General features: G+C 49.0%; 1 protein-coding gene across 1 annotated transcript in view; it reads left to right on the forward strand.

Moving 5' to 3' along the window:
- Positions 1-9,360: 9,360 nt before the first annotated feature.
- Positions 9,361-18,679, forward strand: part of ACE2 (angiotensin converting enzyme 2) — an 86,850-nt gene continuing 77,531 nt past the window's right edge. Inside the window, exon 1 of the mRNA XM_068113735.2 lies at positions 9,361-9,525. The gene's annotated coding sequence lies outside the window, so the exon portion shown is untranslated. The remainder of the gene's footprint in view (positions 9,526-18,679) is intronic.

Consider the following 18,679-nt stretch of genomic DNA (forward strand, 5'->3'; position numbering starts at 1 on the left):
TGTGGTGGACTGCAATGAAATGTTCTCATTTATGTGCGCACACTAACATTTGTTAATGCAACGAGGAGCGTTGGCGTACTTGTTTTTTATTTGAGTACATTGCTTCCAGGAATGAGGTGACTTGCCGGTGACCAGCATTTAATAGATCCATTTCATCATTGACCTCAAATTTTATCACCTGTACTTCTCTCCCCTCCCCTCCCCCCCCCCCCCCCACCCCAAAAGACATCATATGGAACTGGCAGGATAGCTGTTTAGCCTGGGTTTGAATCCCGACCCAGCTATCAAATGGTATCCTGGTGGTTCGCTTGCAGGGCGATTCATCAATGCGAGTCCCGTCCTTCGGATGGACGCCGAGTCCTCGTTCTCATGGTGTGCGCAGCACACACTCTTCGCATGAAAAATTCTAGTGGAGAACCCAAAGTTAGGAAAGATAGGTCTTTATACAGGGATCACCATGTGGTCCCCTTACTCAAAATTGGGACCGAATGTGACGGTTACGTGGATTTGTGTATAACTTTTAATTATATCAAACATCAGTCCAAGCTCTTTTTGGTATTTGATTTAAATGTTTAAACTTGCAATGTTTCATATAGAAACTAGAACGCCAGTTGGTAGAGCACATACCTGCACCAGGTGAACAGTTTACGTTTTGTATCCTGCTAATAGGCCGCATCTGGATTCGGACCTGAACTTGAGATCTTAGGGTCCTGAAGTTTGAGCCCTTGTCAGCAATTGAATTAATACCAGGTGGGTTGACTCAACCTATCATCCTTCCGAGGTCGGCAAAATGAGTACCAGCAGATTGGTACCAGGGGCACTGCATCAGCGGTGCAACCGTGCCCCCAGAAAATGATGCAACCAGCAGCCACAGGCTGCACACGAACCACCACCATGCCACCTAAAATATTCTAGTATGTGGACCTGGATCCGGAGCTTCACCAAAATCGAATGATTTCGTCCTTGTAACATGCCCAAAGTGTCCACCAAATTTCGTCCGAATCCATCTACAACTTTTTGAGATATCCTACTCACAGATAAACAAACAAGAAAGACGTCACGCTGATCTGATCTCAAAAATAGTTGGTGGTTGAATTCAGTTATCTGATCTGTGTAAATCCTATTCAGATTTTTAGTCAATCGGATGAAAATTGAGGATTTCAGAAATGTGAAAAACGTGGTTCACCCTTGGCCTATGTTGACCTTTTCGCCTACGCTGATCTCAAAAATAGCTAATGGTTGAATTCAGTTAGCCGATATGTAAATCCTATTCAAGTTTCAAGTCAATCGGATGAAATTTGAGGATTTTAGAAATGTGAAAAAAGTGGTTGACCTTTTGACTTCAAAAATATATCGGATTTTGTCGGACCACGAACTCTACCATTTGGTGAAGTTTCGTGAAGTTTGGTTTCAAATTGTGACCTGTAGGCAAGTATAAGTGAGCGGACAGACAAACACACACACAAACAAACACAAACCGGAGTGATCAACATACTTGCAAAAAAAAAAATTTGCCAAGTGACAATCAAACAAATTTATTCTGTGCGGACAAATAGACAGACAAACGGACTCAAATGCAATACCCTCTCCTCTGGCGAGGGTAACAATACGAAAATGTAAAAGAGATATGGAAAGAAAAACGGGACAAAAAAGAAAGCCTGAGGGGGTGTTTTGTTCCGACCAATGATAAGGCCCAAAACTTCAGGTTCGCTTTCATTCACCCAGATCGATCATGATTTAAGGTATTTTAGTACTTATTTGTTTATAACTGAAGTGAAGCTGTTACTCAATTATTGGCGATGAAGCAACTGATATTTCCTGCAAAGAACAGTTCGATATTTGTGTAAGGTGGTTTGACGACAGCTACCAAGTACAGAGGGATCAGTGGGATTTGTTGAGGTGCCAGGTATTACCAGTGAAACCCTCACAAAGCGCCTGAAAGATGTCCTGATATGCTGCATTCTGGAGCTAGATCAATGTTGAGGTCAAACATACATGATGGGGCATTTACAGACTTGGCATTTAATATGGAATATTTTTTTTTCCTTGACTTGGGTTTACTTTCTTCACTCAGTATATCAATCTGGTGAGTTTCTTTTACACTTTGGTGATTTATTTGTTAAAAGAACCATGTCACTGATTGTCTGTCGCAGCAAAAAGTCAACAACAGGATTATATCACAGGTGGCGTGGCAAAATGTACGGACAGGTGCATTTGATGATTGGCTTCACAGTCGGGTATACAAGGGTTGTTGCGTTCTGTATTCGTGGAAAACAACTGCTGCACGTCTCCAAACGTTATTGCTGCTTCCTGTGGAGATGGTCCATCAACTCGACAATGCTGTTTGCCATGGAGTGGTGGCTTTACGAAATTACGGCATGAAACAGCGTGCTATTGCTCGGCAGTATGGCATCACTCAAGGTCAGGTGTCAAAGATCCTGAAACGGAATGATCAGAGGGGTGTCCCTACTCCAATACCGAGGCCAGGATGTTCCCGCAGAACCACAAGGAGGGATGATCGCCAGCTGCACTGGTTAGTCCGCAATGGCCGTACCAAGTCAGCTAATCAGCTTAGGGCTGAGTGGCAGCAACTGACAAATGTGCCTGTATCCAGAAGGCTAGTCAACCAACGACTGGTTCAAGCAGGCTATCGTGCCAGGCGTCCCCTGAGAAAGCCACGCCTGAACAGACAACACCGCCAGTGCCGATTGCAGTGGGCCAGAGAGCACCGTCAATGGCAGCCAGGACACTGGAATCATGTGATCTTCAGTGATGAGTCTAGATTTCTGGTCTATCGTCAAGATGGCCGCGTCCGAGTGCGCAGACAAGTGCATGAAGCCTACAACAAAGATTGTATAGTGCCAAGAGTCCAACCTGGAGGTGGTGGGGTGACCGTTTGGGCTGCTTTTCATGCAGGGGGCAAAACTGACCTGGTTGTTCTGAATGGAAACCTGAACCAGTTCAAGTACAGGGCCATTCTGGAAGAAACATTGCTGCCATTTGCTCGTGCAGCCTTTCGAGGAAACTTTGTCTTCCAAGATGACAATGCACGGCTTCATCGTGCTCGCATGATCCAACACTTTCCTGCTGAACGTGGTGTAGAGCATATGGAGTGGCCTGCCATGTCCCCGGATATGAACCCGATAGAGAACTTGTGGGCAGAATTAACGCGTCAAATCGACCACTTGGACCAGCAGCCCACCACTGTGCGTGAATTGCAGCAGGCTATTGTCACTGCATGGCAAGCGATTCCTGTCCAAACATTGGCAAATCTCGTGAACTGCATGCCTCAATGTGTACGTGCTCTCCTGAATGCTCGTGGGGGTTACACGAAGTACTGAACTGTAATTTTACTGTCCGTAATCCCAGTCGTAATTTAACTTTTGTTTTTGTTAAAAAAAAATTTGGCTAATGTGCAAAATAAAGAGATACTTCTGGAAAACGTACAGAAGTTTAACACAGTACTGTCCGTGAATTGAGTTCGATATCAGTTTACATCACTTTCAAGGATCAATTTATTTGTTTCGAAATGTCAAATGTGGTTTTTGTTTCTTTTAAAGGTCACATTAACAAAATCTAGAATAATTTCAACATAATTCCAATGAACTTTTGGTTCTAAGACATCTTGAAAAGTAAGTTCACCCCCACAAGAAAAATATTCCATATTAAATGCCAAGTCTGTAATATGCAGGGAAGGTATTACCAATGAAACCCTCACAAAGCACCTGAAAGATGTCCTGATATGCTGCATTCTGGAGCTGGATCAATGTCGAGGTCAAACACAGTCACGTGAAAAAGTAAGTACACCCCATGTAAAGTTTTGACTTTTTCTACATATTTCAACATACATCTATTTGATCTTCATTTCAACAATATTGACAGATAAAGGTGATATAATATAACAAATATCATGAAACATTTACATTTTGTAGTCCATTGTATAATTTAAATAAACATAATTGCAAATTTCGCATGTGGAAAAGGTAAGTACACCCTTGGCACGAGAGCCTGCCAGCCGGCTCCCTTCCTCAATACCACCTATGGAGGAGTTTTCCCACTCCTCCATAGGTGGTATTGCCCCCTTTGGCAGAAACAACCTCAAGTCGGCGTTTCTTATAACTGTCTACCAGTCTCTGACATTGACTGGGAGAAATTTTTGCCCACTCCTCCATGCAGAATTCTTTCAGCTGTGCGATGTTTGAGGGGTTTCTTGCATGCACAACTCGTTTCAAATCCCCCCACAACATCTCGATGGGATTTAGATCCGGGCTTTGACTTGGCCATTCCAGAACCCCCCATTTCTTTCTTTTCAGCCATTCCTTGGTGGATTTACTGGTATGTTTAGGGTCATTGTCATGTTGCAAGGTCCACCTTCGGTTGAGCTTCAACTCTCCGACAGATGGCCTCACATTATCCTCAAGCACCCTCTGGTACAATGAAGAATTCATTGTGGATTCTATGATGGTGAGCTGCCCAGGCCCTGATGCAGCAAAGCTGCCCCAAACCATAATATTTCCACTACCAAGCTTTACAGTTGGTATCAGGTTCTTGTGGTCAAATGCTGTCTTTGGTTTTCGCCAAACATGTCTTCTGGTACTGTGGCCAAATAGCTCTACCTTTGACTCATCTGTCCAGAGCACATTGTTCCAGAAGTGCTGGACTTTGCCTCGGTGTTCATTGGCAAACTTTAGTCTTGCCCTGATGTTCTTTCTGGACAGCAAAGGTTTCCTCCTGGCACACCTCCCATGCAGATCAAATTTGTGCATCCTCTTTCTAATGGTAGACTCGTGCACTTTGACATCAACAGTGGCAAGAGCTACCTGTAGGACGTAGGTCCTGTGATGACATTCTGGGGTTCTTAAAGACTTCTTTCAGCATCTTGCGGTCTGCTCTCGGGCTGAACTTGCTGTGGCGGCCTGGCCTGAACAAGTTGGCAGTTGTTTGGAATCTTCTTCACTGCTAGATGATCTTCCGGACAGTCGAATGATTGATTTCAAATTGTTTGGAGATCTTTTTAAATCCCTTCTCAGACTCGTAGGCATCTATAACCTTCTTTCTGAAGGCCTCAGAGAGCTCTTTTGATCTAGGCATGGTGACGCTGCACACTTCAACAACAAATAGCAAACCAAACGAAATGTCTGAGGTTTAAATAAGACAGGTTCCTCCAAGATCCTCTCTAACGATGTTCTAATCATTTGCACCTGAGCTGGTGCACCTGATTCTAATTTTAGGTATTTGAAGTAGTGATAAATATTGGGGTGTACTTACTTTTTCCACATGCGAAATTTGCATTTCGGTTTATTTAAATTATACAATGGACTACAAAATGTAAATGTTTCATGATATTTGTTATATTATATCACCTTTATCTATCAATATTGTTGAAATCAAGATCAAATAGCTATATGTTGAAATATGTTGAAAAAGTCAAAACTTTACATGGGGTGTACTTACTTTTTCACGTGACTGTATATGATGGAACATCTAATATGCAGAGAAGGATTACTTTGTGTTGCTACTCAAATTCAGCATGACAACAGCTCAGCCATTTCTGTTCCTCTGTACTAGGGTGGTTCTTCAAAATGAAAGTTAGAAAAGTCAAGCTCCTAACACTTACATTTTTTTGTATGTATGAAAAAACACTTGTGGTGAAATTTTAAGCCATTTCGACTAAATTTAGAGGTTGCACACGGAGTTGCACACTCGTTGCAAAACGCGCTCGGTTGCGTGTTTCCAACGGGTGATGGATGACATTTTAACCAGGGAACAACTGAAAGATGTTTTTGTGTATGTCGATAATGTCACACCATTGTCACAGTGTGTGGCCGCGATCAGGAAGAACTTGACTCGAATTTACGGCGGTTCTTGGATGTCGCGAAGAAATACAGACTGACCTTCAACGAAGAGAAGTGTAATTATTCCGTCCAAACAGTGGATCGTTTGGGGTACACCGTTACCAAAGGGGAGATACGACCTGACGCCGCTCAGCTGCAACCTTTGCTCGAAATGTCCCCTCCCACCGACCGTGCGGTCTTGCACAGGGTACTCGGACTGTTCACGCATTATTCCAAGTGGATACCAGGGTTTTCAGAGAAAATAAGGCCTTTGGTGGAATGCAAAATATTTCCACTGAACGTGGCCGCGAAGGCCGCTTTTCAGCTATGGAAAACAGACATAGCTAATGCTGTTGTGACCTCGATCGATGAGACTATTCCTTTTATGATCGAAACAGATGCCTCGGACTGTGCTATCGCGCCTACCCTCAATCAAGCTGGAAGGCCGGTCGCCTTTTTCTCTCGCACACTGTCTGATAGTGAAAAACGACATTCCGCTATCGAGTAGGAAGCTTACACGATCGTGGAAGCCGGCAGATGGTGGTGCCATTTCCTTCTAGGCAAACATTTCCAGTTAATCACGGACCAGCAGTCCGTGGCCTTCATGTATGACGGACACCATATGCAGAAGATTAAAAATGAGAAAATCGCTCACTGGCGTGTAGAATTAGCTGACTTCAGTTTCAACATAGTGTACCGGCCGAGACGAGATAATCTGCTGCCTGTCTGTTCGGGAATGACCACCGGCGATTTACGCGATATTCATGATTCGCTCTGTCACCCCATGGTGACTCGATTGGCTTATTTCGTGTGAAGCAGGAATCTGCCTTTTTCTATAGATGACGTCCGGCGTCTTTGAAAAACATGCTCCGTGTGCGCCGAAGTAAAACCGAGTTTTTATAAACCGTCTATGGGGACGTTGATTCATGCCAGTCGGCCGTGGGAGCGTTTGAATATGGATTTCAAGGGTCCGTTGCCAGCAGCAGGGGGGTGCCGATACATTCTTACTGTTGTCGACGAGTACTCCAGATTTCCGTTTGCTTTTCCATGCGCTGACATGTCTTCGGCAATGGTGATTGAATGTTTGTGGCTAAATTGTTCTTAATGTTCGGATATCCTGCTTTCATTCACTCCGACCGAAGTACAGCCTTTCTGTCTTGAGAGATTAAACAGTTTCTCCAGCATCGAGGTGTCGCCACTAGCCGTACCATGGCGTACAATCCTCAAGGCAATGACTTGGTGGAACGTTATAACGGAATTATCTGGAGAGCCGTGTCTATGAGCTTGAAGTCGCGCGGTTTACCTTCACAGCAGTGGGAACATGTACTGCCTGACGCACTGCACACAATCCGGTCGCTACTGTGTACTGCTACGAATGAAACTCCACACGAACGAATGTTTCACTTTCAACGACATAGTGCTTGTGGGCGAACGCTGCCCTCTTGGTTGGCCAAGCCCGGTCCGGCTCTTCTGAGATGAGCAGTCAGACAAAGTAAATACGAGCCTTTGGCGGATCGCGTAGAAATTCTAGAGGCAAATCCAGATTATGCTCATGTGAGGCTGGCGGACGGATGTGAGACTACTGTATCTGTTCGCCATCTCGCACCTTGCGGCGAGGGAAACGAGGAAGTTGCTGACGACAAGGGAAACGGAATCTCGGGTTCACCCATCAAAGCAGAGTCGCAGCAAGGATCGACCGGGGATAAAGTAATGCTTGATAATGTCTAGGTAACGGAGATCCCGTCGGAGTCAGGGAGATCTCAAAAGGGGCAGACTGATGAGGATGATTCTCTTTGTGAATTCGGGGACCCTGGAACTGAGGGGATTTATCGAACTCGTGCTGGAAGATTGTGCCAACCGCTAACTCGTTTTGGTTGGTAGAGCTTTGCTTTGTTACTGTTGCGTTGCTTACTTGTTTGTTCGCTAGCTTGTATTTTAACGGAGAGTGAATGTGATGAAATATGAAGAAGAGGATTCGAATGGAGTAGCCTTGAGAAGAGAATATAACGATTATAACGGGGTGTGGAGTAAAGGAGGAGATTTGGTTTTCGTACCTGTCTTTTGTGAGCGGACGCTCGAGAAGCTTATAGGCTTATATGTGAGCGGACTGGGAATAAATCATTTGCTTGCTTATAGGTAATGAAATTCTAGTGGAATCTTTACTATAGTACTAATATTATTCTTTGTCCTGTGCTTGTAGGGTATGTGGAGATAGATTTCAATAAAGCCTCATATCTGGGAAAGGAGGTCTCGACTTGATTTCATAACATTGCTAAAAAGAAGGAGGAATGTTGGAGTCAGGATGGAACATTGAGGGACACCTCTGTAGGTAGGGAAGGAGAAAAATGTTGAACCATCAACAATTACAGAGATAGAGCGGTCGGAGAGAAAGCTCGATATGAGAGAGCAGAGTGAGGGAGGAAAGCCGAAAGAGGGAAGCTTGGATATCAGACCCCGATGCCAAACTCTGTCAAAGGTTTTTGAGATATCAAGGCCTACAACAAAGGATTCCCCAAAATCTCTCATAGAAGAGGCCCAGACATTTGTAATGTAAGAAAGGATATCACTGATAGATCTTGCCTTGCGAAAGCCATATTGATTGTCAGACAGAAGACTGTGATATTCAAGATTCTTGAGAAGATAGGAATTGAGAAGATGTTGAAAGACTGGGAATAGTACAAGTCAGAGCAAAAGGCCGGTCGTTGGAAGGGTTTGAACGATTACCCTTCTTTAAATTAGGCTGCATTAAGGCATGTTTCGAGCAAAGAGGAAAAGTATGTGTTTTTAAACAAAAACGAAACAAACGAGCAAGCACAGGTGCAAGTTCTGAAGCTCACTCCTTCAAGACATGAGGAGGAATGCCATCTTGTCCGTATGCCTTGCTGTGTCCAGAGAGAGGAGTACTTTTTTGACTGCATGACAAGACTCTTGAGATAACGAACAACGAACAGCCTGGAGCGGCGTAGGGTTGGTAAGGTAAGGGGTTCCTCAGAGGGAGATGGAATGTTGGAGTCATCCAGTGTGGAATTAGAGGAGAAGTTACTCTTGAATTAGAGAAGTGTGTTACTTCATCTTACATCCACAATCTTTATTACCTACATTAACGTAGCCTTCCTAACCCAACCCTTTCACTTGTACTTGGCGACGTTTCCTTCGCCCTACTAGCTCTGTCCTCTTTCCTGTTCATTCATTCCCTTGATTATTGCGTCCAACCGCCAATGCACCGCAGTCAGTTCATACCCTCCTTCACCTTGCCCTTCCATGAGCCTCGACCTTGTGCTAAAAGGCCCCTGTAATCTGGAGGGCACATGAATCCACTTTTACTGACAAAGATGGAGAGAAAGAAGATTAGACAGAAGATGAAATATTGGATAAAGAAATGTAAAAAAAGAAGAAAGCCAGAGAAGTGTTGGTTCCTTCTCATAATCATTGTGTGTTGTTTGTCGTAGCAGCAGGTGGAGAGAATGTCGATTACAGTCAGGACTAAAAAGGCGGAAACCCAGGAAGCCGAGTCAACAGACGAATCACGTGTCCACATGTCAAAATGTGACAGGATGGAATGAAACTGTTCACCGGGCAAGGGCATTACATGAAGTTACAAGTCCAACGGAGAAGGGCACCAACAGCACCATGGATGAGATTGCAAGACCAGTCCACCTTCTCCATGGATTATCATTTCATCCTCTGATCGGTATTTTCTTCTCAATGCTCATTTTCATTGAACTGCCTGTTGTGTGCCGAGAAAAGGAGCTGCCATGGACTTTGGATGTCACGTGCGAGTATGTAGGCGATGATTCAATTGGCTCACCACCTGTTTGCATGCCATGCATGGCAACACTCGTTGTTCAGAGAGCTTCACTGTTACGTATTTGTCGATGGCATGGTTTCGAGAAATTGATGCAGTAAGGTTCGGGTATGAACTTTCGGGTTCATGAGGTCATACGTTTTAAGATGAGGGTGAAGGAGCAGGGAGCAGTGCTCCTGCTTGAGACGGACGAAGTGACGGACAAGATACAAACTCGTCCGAGAAGATGTTTAATGTATAATCAACTCGGGAACTCTGAAAGCCCGTTTATCGGATTCGCATACATATAATCCAAGCCAAAAAGCATACGTCAGAATCAAAGCCACGCCTCTCAGGCGAGGCACGCTTTGGTGGTCATGTGACCGACAGGTGCAAGCAATTATAACCTCGGCGCCGCGGTTTGTCCGCCGGTTACGTCACCGGCTGGGGCAAGGAGATTATGTTGCTGGTCTCGAGCTTTGGGGGACCCATGGGTCACTACACACGCCCCCCCAGAATCGACTTGGTCCAGGAAAGTCAACCTGAGGGGGGTCCGGATGACCCGACCGAAACGACCCCTGGCTGGTCGCGGGGGGTCCGGTGTGGTGGCGGGTGGCCGGGCGAGGGGTGCAGTGGACGGGGGGCGGCCGCGTCGCGGTGGGAGAGCCAGCCGTGGCGGCTGGCCGACGTCCATGTGGGCCGGCTTGAGGCGGTCCACCAAAATCCGGTCCGCCCGGCCGCCGATGCTGACGACGAAGGACTTGTTGTCCCGTCGTAGGACCCGGAAGGGTCCGTCGTATGGTGGCCGGAGCGGCCCCCGGTGCGCGTCGTGGCGCACAAAGACGTACTCCGCCGTGCGAAGTGCTGGGGGGATGTAGGATTGGGTGTCGCCGTGGCGGGACGTGGGCACCGGGGCGAAACGTTGGGCGGCCTCCTGGAAGTCCGTGCGCTGGCGCGCGGCGGACCAGGGGCTGGTGGCGTCGGGCACGAACTCGCCCGGGACGCGGAGGGCCTGGCCGTACACCAGCTCTGCGGTGGACGCCTGGAGGTCCTCCTTTGGAGCCGTGCGGAGGCCCAAAAGGACCCACGGGAGCCGGTCGGCCCAGCCGTCGTCCTGGAGGCTGGCCATGAGTGCGGCCTTCATGGAGCGGTGGAACCGCTCGCACAACCCGTTGGCCTGGGGGTGGTAGGCCGTGGTGTGGTGCAGGGTAACGCCCAACGTGCGGGCGACCGCGCCCCACAGTGGGCCGCGGTCCGACGAGATGTCCGCCGGTGCGCCGAAACGCGCGACCCAGGTGGCGATGAACGCCTGGGCCACGTCGGCGGTGGTGGTGGAGGCGAGGGGCACGGCTTCCGGCCACCTGGTGGTCCTGTCCACCATGGTAAGCAGGTGGGTGAACCCCTGCGATGGGGGAAGGGGACCCACCAGGTCCACGTGGACGTGATCGAAACGTCGCTCGGGCACGGTGAAAGGAGCCAGCGGAGCCTGGGTGTGACGGTGGACCTTGGCCCGCTGGCAGGGTGTGCAGGCGTTGGCCCAGTCGCGGACGTCCCGTCGCAACCCGTGCCAGACGAAACGTGCCGACACCAGCCTCTGGGACGCCTTCCGGCCCGGGTGAGAGAGGCCGTGGAGCGAAGCAAAAATGCGACGCCGCCAGGTGACCGGCACAACGGGGCGAGGTCAGCCTTGGGAGACGTCACAAAGCAGGACCGTGTCCGCGAAGGGGACGTCAGCCAAGCGGAGGCCCGTGTCCGCCACCCGGAGCGCCTGCACCATGCCGTCGGTGGCCTGGTCTGTCGCCATCAGGGCGAAATCGACGCCGAGGTGGACGGCGTTGGCGCCGGCTCGAGAAAGGCAGTCGGCCACGGCGTTGTCCTTTCCGGCGACGTGCCGGATGTCCGTGGTGTATTCCGACACGGCGGAGAGGTGGCGCTGCTGGCGAGCCGACCACGGCTCCGTGACCTTGGCCATGGCGAAAATCAATGGCTTGTGGTCGACAAAGGCCGTGAACGGGCGGCCCTCCAGGAGGTGGCGAAAATGGCGGACGGCCAGGTACAGCCCGAGGAGCTCGTGGTCGAAAGTGCTGTACTTCAACTCGTTGGGCAGGAGTTGCCGGCTGAAGAACGCGAGCGGCTGCCAGGCCCCGTTTACCCATTGTTCATGAACCGCGCCCACGGCGTAGTCGGAGGCGTCCGTGGTGAGGGCGATGGGAGCATGGGGTACCGGGTGGGCCAGCAGCGTGGCGTTGGCGAGGGCCCGTTTCGCGCCGGTGAAAGCAGCGTCCATGTCCGTGGACCAGACGACATCGCGCTTCGCCGGCTGGCCGCGGAGGGCGGTGTACAAGGGCCGCATGAGTTGCGCAGCTCGGGGCACGAAGCGGTGATAAAAGTTCACCATCCCGAGGAACTCCTGCAGCGCCTTGACGGAGCGGGGGCGCGGGAAAGCGGCGGTGGCCTCGACTTTGGCCGGTAGCGGCACGGCGCCGTTCCGGGTGATGCGGTGGCCCAAAAAGTCGATCGTCGCCGCACCAAAGTGACATTTGGCCGGGTTGACGATCAAGCCGTGCTCGCTGAGGCGGCCGAACAGCGTCCGGAGGTGGAGGAGGTGCTCGGCTCTGGACGTGCTGGTGACGAGGATGTCGTCCAGGTAGGTAAAGAGGAACGGCAAGTCGCGCAGCACGCCGTCCATCAGGCGCTGGAACGCCTGTGCCGCGTTTGAGGCCGAAGGGCATCCGGAGGAATTCGAAGAGGCCGAAGGGTGTAATAACGGCCGTCTTCGAGATGTCGGCCGGGCGGACGGGCACCTGGTGGTACCCCCGAATCAGGTCCACTTTTGAAAAAATGGTCCGCCACGCCAACCGGGCGGAAAAATCCTGGATGTGCGGGACGGGGTACCTGTCGGGGGTAGTGGCGTCATTGAGGCGGCGGTAGTCGCCGCATGGCCGCCATCCGCCCCCCGGCTTCGGGACGATGTGCAGCGGCGAGGCCCAGGCGCTGTCGGAGCGCCGCACGATGCCGAGGCGCTCCAGCGCGGCGAACTCGGCCTTGGCGACGGCGAGTTTGGCTGGGTCGAGATGGCGAGCTCGGGCGTACACCGGCGGGCCCGTAGTGGGAATATGATGCTCGATGCCGTGACGCACCGCGACGGCCGAAAACGTCGGTCGCGTGAGGGCCGGGAACTCCGCGAGGAGACGTGCGAAGTCGTCTGCCAACGGGAGGACGCAGGAAAGCTCGGTGGGCGCAGAACGGCTCAAGGCGCACGCCAGCGAGCTGAAAGTTTTGGCGTTGACGAGACGCCGGCGTTTAACGTCGACCAGCAGCCCATGGGCGCAAAGGAAATCGGCACCGAGCAAAGCCATGGGGACGTCCGCCATCACGAACTCCCAGTGAAAGAGCTGGCTGCCGAAGCGGAGGGTGACGGTGCGTGGGCCGAAGGTGCGGATGGCGGAGCCGTTGGCCGCGATTAAGGAGGGGCCGCAAATGGCGGCCCGCCTGTCCTCCGCCGAAGCGGGAATGACGCTCAGCTGAGCGCCGGTGTCGCAGAGAAAACGCCGCCCCGACGCTTGGTCCGTGATGAATAGCAGGCTTCCGGAATGGCCGGCGCTCATGGCTGGTAGTGAGCGCCGGCCCGACCGTTTCCCGACTTGCCGAACGTGCATGGGGGTCGACATGATCGGGCCCGCCGCCCGAACCTGGCGTGGAAATAACACCAGGCCGGGTCTGGCGGGGGCTCCGGTTGACGCGTCAGGACCGGGCGACGCGGCGTCGCCGCTGCCAGTCGCGCCGGCCCGGCGGCCTCCGGGAAGGAAGCTGCGTCGCGGGCGTCGGGCGGGTGGGCGGGAAACTGCGCCGCGGGCGCCGACTGGGCGGCGGGCGGGCTCCCGGCAGCCACCCCGACGAGCTGGCTTGCCGAATAGATCTTGTCGGCCTCCCTGGCGAGGTCGCGGGGGTTCGCGATGGTCGTGCTTGCCAGGGCGACCCGTACCTGGGCCGGGAGCTGGCGGAGAAAAAGCTCTCGGAAAAGGAAATCCGAGGGGTGCTCGCCGAGCAACGCGAGCATGTAGTCCATACGTTCGGACGGGCGCGTATCGCCGAGCTCAGGAAGGTCGAGCAGGCATCGTGCGCGTTCAGCCGGGGAGAGGGCGAAAGCGCCCAGAAGAAGTGCCTTGATGGCGTCGTACTTGCCGTCAGTGGGCGGGCTCTGGAGGAGGCTCAGGCAGCGGGCGGCGGTCACGGAGCCGAGCGCGGCGACCACGTAATGGTATTTAGTGGTGTCCTCCGTAATGCCACGCAGGGCGAACTGGGAGTCCGCCTGAGCGAACCAGATGGCGGCATGTGCTTCCCAGAAAGTGGGCAATTTGAGAGACACTGCCGTGTCCATCGCGTGTCGTAAACTCGGGGTCACCAGTGAAGGAGCAGTGCTGCTGCTTGAGACGGATGAAGTGACGGACAAGACACAAACTCGTCCGAGAAGATGTTTAATGTATAATCAACTCGGGAACTCTGAAAGCCCGTTTATCGGGTTCGCATACATATTATAATCCAAGCCAAAATGCATACGTCAGAACCAAAGCCACGCCTCTCAGGTGAGGCACGCTTTGGTGGTCATGTGACCGACAGGTGCAAGCAATTATAACCTCGGCGCTGCGGTTTGTCCGCCGGTTACGTCACCGGCTGGGGCAAGGAGATTATGTTGCTGGTCTCGAGCTTTGGGGGACCCATGGGTCGCTACAAGGGAAACCAAAGAGGTCCCTAAAAGTCAGAGAAAATAGGGGAGGGCAAGGGAAGATGTTTTTAGGTAAGGTAGGAGAATGGGATGGATTGGTGTTCATCACGCCCTCTGGTCATAAAATTTACCTAGTATTGAGGAAGTTATACATACACTAGTGGGAAATGCTTACACATTGTAAGCAATAACAAACCATGCTTTGTCCGTAGATACATCATAGATAGAAGATTTATGATTATATGCAAACATTACCGACCTGCCGCTAGATATCGATTTAGGTTTGCTACTTGCAAAATCGAAGATTTTTCAAGTATTTTGGTCGGTTGTGTTTGTTATTACTTGGGAAAAAAATTTCTTTTCATATTTGCAAAATAAATGCTTACAATGTACTTGGCGATCCGGTGTGTAAGAAAAAATAATCCGGTTTGTGTGTTTGTCTGTCTGCTCAATTATATTTGCGTAAAGGTCACAATTTTAAACCGAACTTCACGAAACTTCACCAAATAGTAGAGTTCGTGGTCCGACAAAATCCTCTATATTTTTGAGGTCAAAAGTTCAACATAGGCCAAAGGTCAACCACTTTTTTTCGAATCTCTAAAATCCTTAATTTTCATCCGATTGACTTGAAATTTGAATAAGATTTACATACCGGCTAACTGAATTCAACCACCAACTATTTTTGAGATACACATAGGCCAAAGGTCACCCACTTTTTCGAATTTCTAAAATCCTCAATTTTCATCGGATTGACTTGAAATTTGAATCGGATTTGCACATCAGTTTACTGAAACCAACCACAAACTATTTTTGAGGTCAACATAAGCCAAAAGGTCAACATAAGTCAAACTTCTAAAATTGTCAATTTTCATCAGATTAACTTAAACTTTGAAGACGATTTGCTTATCAGGTCACTGAATTCAACCACTAATTATTTTTGAGGTCAAAAGGATGCTCTACTGAGTTCCATTCTACTTTGTTCTGTTTTGCCAAGTGTCGCTCTATGAGTGATTTTTCATTCTGTCTGTGTTGTCTATCTGTTTGTCACTGGCCTACATTTCACAATTCCAAACCGATCGTCATGAAACTTCACCAAGTTGTAGAAGTTGTCACCGATGGAAAGCCTATTGATTTTGAGGTCAAAGGTCAAAGGTCATCTGAAGGTCAAATTTCGGAAATCGGCATTTTTCATCCGATTGATTTGAAGAGTGAACAGCATTTGTACATTGACGCACTAAATAGGAAAAACAAACTATTTTTGAGGTCAAAAGGTCAAAGGTCAACTCATGGTCAAACTTCCAAAATCATCAATTATCATCTGAAAAATTGTCAATTTTCATCCGATTGACTTGAAAGTTGAACAGCATTTGCACGTTGAGTCACTAAATTGGGAAACTAACAATTTTGAGGTCAAAAGGTCATTGGTCAACTCAAGGTCTAACTTCCAAAATCATCAATTTTTATCTGAAACCCCATCAATTTTTATCCGATTGACTTGAAAATTGAACAGCATTTGCATAGACCCTCACTAAATTGGGAAATCAACTATTTTTATGGTCAAAGGTCAACTCAAGGTCAAACTTCTAAAATCATCAATTTGCATCCAATTGTCAAAGGTCCACTCAAGACCCCCTCCCGTCCCCCCCTTCCCACGCCTCCTCCCCCCAAGCCCACTCCCTCCCACAGATCTCCCGATGTCCCTGCTCTCAAATGTTTTGTTTCTGTCCTTCCCCTTCTCTCCCCATCTTGTCTACTGCTCCCCTTATTATATACTTTGTGTGTCTGTTTGATTTTTTGTGTGATAAATGTTAGCTCTTTCACGAGCCTCGATTCTGTATACAAAAAGGAAGAGTCTGGTTGTTCCAAACTTCTTCCATTTAAGAATTATGGAGGCCACTGTGCTCTTGGGAACCTTAAATGCGGCAGAATTTTTTTTGTAGGCTTCCCCAGATCTGTGCCTCGACACAATCCTGTCTCTGAGCTCTGCAGGCAGTTCCTTCAACCTCATGGCTTGGTTTTTGCTCTGATATGCATTGTCAGCTGTGAGACCTCATATAGACAGGTGTGTGCCTTTCCAAATCATGTCCAATCAATTGAATTTACCACAGGTGGACTCCAATCAAGGTGTAGAAACATCTCAAAGATGATCAAGAGAAATGGGAGGCACCTGAGCTAAATTTCAAGTGTCATAGCAAAGGGTATGAATACTTATGTCAATGTGATATTTCAGTTTTTTCTTTTTAATAAATTTGCAAAACTTTCTAAAATCCTGTTTTCTCTTTGTCATTATGGGGTATTGAGTGGAGATTGATGAGGGGAAAAAATGAATTTAAACGATTTCAGCATAAGGCTGCAACATATCAAAATGTGAAAAAAGTGAAGGGGTCTGAATACTTTCTGAATGTACTGTATATAAACCTCATTTACCAACAACATTTACACCGAAACACTTCAACAGCTGTTTCCTAACGAAAACTAATTAGTGTAGATAACACAAGTATTACAACAACAAGGTGACGTTGTCTGAGTGTCTTGGTGGACCATGGTGGTTGCACAGTACTGTACACATCACATGCTGGACATGACACACAAGGATATTAGTGGAGGGTCTCAAAGGTCTTTGTAGGGTTTTAAAGATCCGTATTGAGTGATCGTGACATTACCTGTGGGTGACTTAACTGCTCTGAGGGACCAGCAACTGAAAGGGGTCATAACTTTCATCAAAATCCAGATCTTTCCCATCTTATTACGTAAGGTTTGAAACCGAAAACGACAACGACGAATGGCACCTCTTCCCTTGGACTTTGCCCCCATGAGATTCTCTCGGCCGAGCAATGGATAACCAATCCGACCATCGGGCAACTTCAAGTGGACCTTTCATTTATATAATTGTTAATCTCTTTTCTTGCTTATATTACCAAAGTCAAAAAGGACCAAGTAGCAGGAGGCCACCAAGGAAACATTGACCCATTTGGTCTTCCACCTTAACACCGGCGAAATGAGTACCGGTGTACCGGTAATCGGGGCACTGCATCACCATACCCTCAGCCAATTATGCTACCTGCAGTCCTGTGCTGCATACCAAAGAAGAAGACCAACAGCAGGGATGAGGGATAAAATAAAGGGGTAGTGGAGGATGCACAGGGTTGACAAGATGGATACAGAAGCAAACTCTCAAGAAGGAAAAACTGGAAACTTGGAAAGAGGTGTATTTGGAGAGGATTAACGGGAATAGAGCAGGTCATGTTTTTGGATGGTGGATGGTGGTGAACACCTGTCTTGAAGACCTGGAGGGAATAATGGGATTGAAGAATGTGGAAGTTGGTTTCACAGGTGGGAAAAGGAGGAACGAACAAGTGGGGGTGAGCAGTGGTTCTGGAGTGGTTCTGGATTTTGGAGAGCAGTGAGCAGTGGTTCTGGCTCACCGAATAAGTGGGGGTGAGCAGTGGTTCTGGAGTGGTTCTGGATTTTGGAGAGCAGTGAGCAGTGGTTCTGGCTCACCGAATAAGTGGGGGTGAGCAGTGGTTCTGGAGTGGTTCTGGATTTTGGAGAGCAGTGAGCAGTGGTTCTGGCTCACCGAATAAGTGGGGGTGAGCAGTGGTTCTGGAGTGGTTCTGGATTTTGGAGAGCAGTGAGCAGTGGTTCTGGCTCACCGAATAAGTGGGGGTGAGCAGTGGTTCTGGAGTGGTTCTGGATTTTGGAGAGCAGTGAGCAGTGGTTCTGGCTCACCGAATAAGTGGGGGTGAGCAGTGGTTCTGGAGTGGTTCTGGATTTTGGAGAGCAGTGAGCAGTGGTTCTGGCTCACCGAATAAGTGGGGGTGAGCAGTGGTTCTGGAGTGGTTCTGGATTTTGGAGAGCAGTGAGCAGTGGTTCTGGCTCACCGAATAAGTGGGGGTGAGCAGTGGTTCTGGAGTGGTTCTGGATTTTGGAGAGCAGTGAGCAGTGGTTCTGGCTCACCGAATAAGTGGGGGGTGAGCAGTGGTTCTGGAGTGGTTCTGGATTTTGGAGAGCAGTGAGCAGTGGTTCTGGCTCACCGAATAAGTGGGGGTGAGCAGTGGTTCTGGATTTTGGAGTTTCACCACAAGGGGGATGCCAGTGAACTGCGTGCGCAAACCTGGAGTGTAGAGGGGACAAAGCATGGATTATTATTAATTATCTAATAATTACAAATAATTTCTAATTATAAAATGATTTCAATTATCTAATAATTATCCACTTGAAGAGCACTTTGCTGCTCGCTGCATCATTGCTGGGAGCACGGCTGTGCCGCTGATGCAGTTCCTCCTGTAGATTAGAGTAGGAATTAGTAATTTGTTCAGGGTATTGTTGACAATT

This window comes from Myxine glutinosa, chromosome 4, assembly GCF_964187855.1.
Source record: "Myxine glutinosa chromosome 4, kmMyxGlut1.1, whole genome shotgun sequence".
Classification (NCBI taxonomy): domain Eukaryota; kingdom Metazoa; phylum Chordata; class Myxini; order Myxiniformes; family Myxinidae; genus Myxine; species Myxine glutinosa.